The sequence below is a fragment of the Micropterus dolomieu genome, linkage group LG06, assembly GCF_021292245.1.
Source record: "Micropterus dolomieu isolate WLL.071019.BEF.003 ecotype Adirondacks linkage group LG06, ASM2129224v1, whole genome shotgun sequence".
Taxonomy (NCBI): domain Eukaryota; kingdom Metazoa; phylum Chordata; class Actinopteri; order Centrarchiformes; family Centrarchidae; genus Micropterus; species Micropterus dolomieu.
The window spans coordinates 4,852,248-4,858,079 of record NC_060155.1 but is presented as its reverse complement, the minus strand read 5'-3'; the positions used below and the strand labels follow the sequence as shown (position 1 = coordinate 4,858,079).

General features: G+C 40.8%; 1 protein-coding gene across 6 annotated transcripts in view; it reads right to left on the bottom strand.

Annotated features, from left to right (window-relative positions):
• Positions 1-5,832, bottom strand: part of LOC123971976 (partitioning defective 3 homolog) — a 291,948-nt gene that overhangs the window by 58,762 nt on the left and 227,354 nt on the right. The gene's annotated exons all lie outside the window — the stretch shown is intronic.

Below are 5,832 nucleotides of genomic sequence, written 5' to 3'. Positions count from 1 at the left end.
CCAGCAACCCCCCCCCCCCCCCCACACACACACACACACAAAAACTGGAAAGGATCTCATGGACTGGTGACTCTTAAAACAATAGTTTTAATTTTAATGAGATCACCGCGATGAATATATTTAGATTAAAAGATATCCTCTGCGATATCATGCCGTGTGTTGTGAAGTCTCTATCCTCACGCTGAGACGAATTGTCAGAGCAGCAGAAGGGAGGAGCGATTCTCATTTATCCCAATTCCAAATATGGAGGAATGATGTGCCCACACAGATGGCGTCAGCTGACAGTTCCACCATACCACATACTTCATTTCTGACTGCGGTTTGGAAACTTTCATTCTGTTAAAGGCCTACGTAAAGTTAGATAAAAGAATAGTCTCATTTACACTTGAGGTGTTTAGACCTATCCAGAGTGACTCATCATGAGTCCAACAGCTGACTCGTAATGACTGGAACAGAGCAGCAGATGCAGCTTTAATTCTAAGATGTCAGACATTTCAAGCCGCCACAAAATGCAAACTGGAGAGGAATAACTGTGGTTCATTAGGCAGTCCTATGATGCCTCTCACTGAGCTGAGCTGAGCTGCTAAGCATTAACCAACCAACCACACTAACAACTAAACAAAGATTAAAATATCCAAAGAGGCTAAAGATGGTTAGTTCATCAGCAACTTGGGACACAGCCTTGGTGGTGGGTCAACATTTTTACTAAGCAAGTTGTGTGCAGAATAAAGTTCACAACCTCACACTAGAAAATACAGAAAAGGGGTAGGTGTGTTCACACGTGTGCGTTCCCATATTTGGTCAGGCTATTTCATGCCTCCTCCTGAACCTCTGCCATTCCCCACAACTCCAGTGACATGCTTCCTTGACTGTCTGCCCAATCCTCAAACTTAGAAACTCAGACCAACTTCCTGTGTATTTGCCCCATAAGATATAAATAGGAAATCAGTCAGTGTTGACTGTATCCAAGTCTACAGCTGTGTCCCAAAATAAATTATTAAGCTAAGTTCAGCCAATGGAAAAAAGTGCAATTTATATCAACTCTTAGAGAAGAGCAATAAATCGATTATTTCAATTAATTTGAACTTATGGTTTATGAAGATTGACGATTTTCATTTCAACTTGGGTAATTACGCCTCATCAGCGCAGACACCGTCCGCTGTAAAGTTTGTTTAACCTGTGTGGCAACTAAAAGCAGCAGCGGAGCTGAGGAGAGACAAGTGAAGTGAACGTTATTCAAGTTGACAACAACTCATTACGTTACGCTAAAATTCACATGTGGTGTTCTGTCAAGAGATGCAGTTAGAGGAAAAGGCAGCTAGCCACTGGGCTAATTTTTGCAGCATAAAACAGCACAGGCTTAAGTTGCCCTGCCCCGTCTATACAATGGTACATGTGAAAAAAGTCGTTTTACTCCACTAGGACAGGCCTAGTCCAGTCAAAGCTACAGGAGTTTGACGTCACCTTTTGTGAAGATGATTGGACTCTGCAGAGAGTCTGCCTCAAACAACTAACAAAAATTTATTTGAATAATTCCTTTGTCTTATGGGTTTTGTTTAACAAAAAAAAAAGAAAAAAAAGAAATCAGGTGTTGTGAAAAAAATCTGAGATTTTATCTTAACTGTTCTTCAGTAGATGCTCAGGCTACATCCACACTACTACATCTCACTACTACGCATTTTACTTGCGTATCAGAATGGATCGGTCTGTATTTAAACAACTGAAAACACACGTGAAGTGGCCATTCACTCACTGTGCATGCATGTACCAATGTAAACAGGAAGCAGATGGTCTATTCCGCAGATGCAGAAGGTTCGACTAAATAAGCCAGTGGCCTACTATTAAAGAGATATGTTTTATATCTCGGAGGGGACAGGCAGCTGAAAAACATGGCTGATAAAAAATGCCACACTTAAAGATTTGGAGAGTAGTGGGGGATACAAAAAGTTTGACTTCTTTGATTTTAGGGTGCCTTTTAACTTCTGGCCTGGGGCTACAGATAGGAATTCTTTTCTGTTGATCAATAGGCGCCGGTCCTTTTAAATTAAATGTATAATTCAACCCCCGACACAAAGAAGAACTTGCGGCAGGACCGACCAAAAGTTCAACATGCAACACACCCAGCAAGATGCTTAATAAAATTCAAGCAAACACCAACTGCAAAGACTTTCTACATATTAGGGCTCCTCCCCAGCATTCCTGAAGACCAGCTTTGTTTAGCGCTCAGCACAGGGCTGCAAATTGTAGAGAGCTGACAGATTGGGAGGCATTCGGGGTCTCCAATGTCTGTGTGCCACATAATGGCATGAGGGAGGCAGTGGCATTTCTGCTAATGATCCTGAGGAAAGGTAAATTTGGAAAAACAGGCTTGCTTCAATATTTGCTCTGAATTAAATATTAAGGACATCTCCCAGAAAATTCTTCCTCTTTTTATTTACATCTGCTCATTTGTTATGGCCACATCTCTCAGGGAAATAAATTGGAGACAGTGGTTTTCATGAAGAGTCTTGCTACTTTTTCAGCTTCAAAGCACAGAGAACAGTGTTAAAGAGCAACTCAGCAGTGATAGCACAATTATTGTCTGGCCGTTGGAGGAGGAGACGTCACAGAAATGGTGGGACATAAAAAGTCAGTGCTGCTTCCTCCCTGTGAACGTCACTGCTGATAAGAGCTGATAGCAACTTCTGGCAGACAGACTGATGAGGCCTAATCCATTCCCAGACTGTGGTAACACGATAAAAGAAGGCCGAGTGGTTTATATGGCAGGGAAAAAAAAGGGATCACAATAGCGTCTCAGTCAGTGCACAATTTCCTTGAATTTCTCTTCTACCAAAAGTCTGTCTGGGTCTGTCACCCAACCACCTACCACCTCCACAAAGAGGCCACATTTCCACCAATACAAGACAGTTTACCAGGAATCTTTTGCAAAGAGCTAAAGTTAAAGTGGAAACCACCTTGTGCCAGCTGTTGCTCATTAATGTTCTATTTAAGTCCAAACTATGGAGGGGCACAGTCGAAGCTACTGTACTTTATATGTTCCCCATATCAGTTGAGAAAATAAGTTGACTACACATGTCAGGCCATGCCACTTCTGTGCTCGCAGTCACGGTGAATATCTGAGGATCAGCCTATCCAGTCAAAGTCTAATGACCGTTGAACTGAATGCTATATGATGAACAAAAACAACTGCTGAGCTGATAAGATGTTTACAAACTCACACAAGGTCTTGCTTCCTTTTACAAAGTCTTACTCTACTCATGCTCCTTTTTGAACACCTCTCTATCGTCAAGCAGAAACTATGGCCTATGAGTAGTCGTGATGACAGACCTGAGAGCCTAATATTTAGAGTAACAGGAGTACACTGTGTCCGATCATGACTTTGTATGGTCAGGCTGGAGAAGACAGAGACGGCACATGCTTTGTGTTTGTGATGCTGAACGTTAGTGTCACATTTTTTCATTTCCAATTCTACCTCTGTTAATAAAAGCCAGAGCTCCTCAGCTCTTTCTAATACAAGTACAGTAACTGAGACAGTGGTTTTGACTCAAATTTCTCAAATATGGATGTGTGGGAATGTAATAACACAGAGCAGGGTCTTGCTGAGTAAGAGCATACATACTCCTAACTTTCTATAGATACAATAAGTTTATGGCTGTAGTAGGCAAAGTCTTATTAATACTCACATGTCAACTCAATCACAAAGCACCACAGATGTTTGGATAAAACTAGTAATATGAAGACATCAACTAAGGACATTATAATAAAAAAAAAAAAAAAACATTCTCATCAACATTACTTCCCAAAGTGTCCAGATTCCAGACATAAAAAAATATTGAAATGTAATGTAATAAAAGGTTTTATATAATCAACATGGCTCTGGTCGGTCTGAGGTGAGAACATTTCAGATCAAAACTTTACACCAAACATCTGCTGGGTGTGATGGTGGCCTTCAGGTCCTCTCAATGGCGACCCACAGCTCACATTTTTTTAGCGACTCAAACAGGCCTGGAGTTGTGCTCACTGAAAGCTGCCCCCCCCCCCCCCCCCCCCCCCGATTTGGAATAAAAAACCATGCCAATCACAAACGGCCTGGATGAGATTGAGTTGAAGTGTCATTGCAAAATGGCTTGTGGCGCAATTATCATTTTATCTCGATTAACGTGTTTTTATAGTCATTGGAAGCCAAAATCAAGATTGAAATTCCATTAATTGCACAGCCCTTCTACCTGCTTGAAATCAATGCAATAGCCCAGCCTACAACAAAAGCAGTGCTCAAGCAGGCCCAGACAAATGTTTTATTAAATATTTCTTCCAACAGCTGCTGGGAAGAGCTGGCTGAAACTCAATCTTCCACCATGCTCCCTGTTATGGCTCACTGCCTGCCATCAGCCTCAGACAGGTCAGAGGCGTTCTGATTCAATCTGCTTTCATATAAAAAGTACGCCTCCGGGACAAGAGCCACGCTCTCTCTGATGCAAATCCACAGAGAACATTCCTCTGCTCAGACATGTAGCTGCGTTGCAAATAATCGACTCCCTGTGTGACATCTCCGCCTACTTGACAGTGGCATTCCTTTGGGATGATTCTGTGGTCTAGGAGAGGCAGCGCTGAAAGAATGAATGAGGAAGACTGTGGCAAGCCATATGTTTGATTCAGAAGATTTTAACATCAGTGTGATGATGTACCTTGACTTCTGGATTTTTCAAGTAGTTAATAAACTGGACTGCAAAAAAGATGTTTTTGCCTTTTTTGCTGCCCGCTAACTAGGAAGCAAGTGATACACTGTTATTTTGTTACTTTTCTGTTGCCAAAATTCCAGATAGTTGTTGTGCTATTGGATGCACTAATTGACGAGGTAAGGTGCAAGTTGATCGTGGGAAGGGAAATAAACCAGCTTTTGCTTTGTCTCTCCGGGGAGCCAGGTGTGAGCCGCCATCCTGGTCTGTTGCTCACTTGTTGCAGCAGCTCATATGGCTAAGAACAGACAAGTCTGGTGTTGTCTCGAGGTGGAGAAAAGGAAATCTGTGAGTGTTTAATCCTCTTTAACAAAGTCCATATTTGGAAGACCACAGTTCAACAAAAAGGCCTTATGATGTTCCTCTATCTGCCTGAGTTTACGGCGAACTGTTGTCACAAAAACTGATTCTGGAATGAATACCACGTCAGGTTTCTTCACAATATTTTTTGATGACAAACATGATTTGGAAACACTTATATCATCACCTTTCTGCACCTTCACATATGGCTGACAAATGTATTCATTCAACTACAAAAATAATATGTTTTGCTGAAGCATAGCTTACTACTGAACACTGATAGAAAAAAAGACAGATCACAAAACAAATGTGATTAGTTAAAGTTGTCTGCTACCAGAATTTTAGTTGAAATTAGGGCTGGGCGATATGGCCTAAAAATAAAATCTCTGATTTTATTTTTTTTAATTCAATTTACGATTTTTTCCGATTTCCCCCCCTACTTAAGGAAAGCAATAAGTACAAACGACAGACTACTTAAAGCAAATTTTACTTTTATTTAATCAAAAGCAAGACAAATGTAACCCCCATTTCTGGGATGAAGTAGCACCATTTTCTAAAGCATTAACAATATATTAAAATCTGAGGAAAACTAGACAGTGACATTTTTCATTGTGTCTAGCCCAAACAATGCAACAACATATAGGGATACATGACATGAACATGCACATCTTACTCTTAGCAGAATTAAATTTTTCAAACCAAAAACAAAAAATATTCTCTTTTATTGCACTTTGCATAGAATTTTAAATAACAACCTAAAGAGGCAACACCTCTGTCTTGGGTAAAATAGTAATGT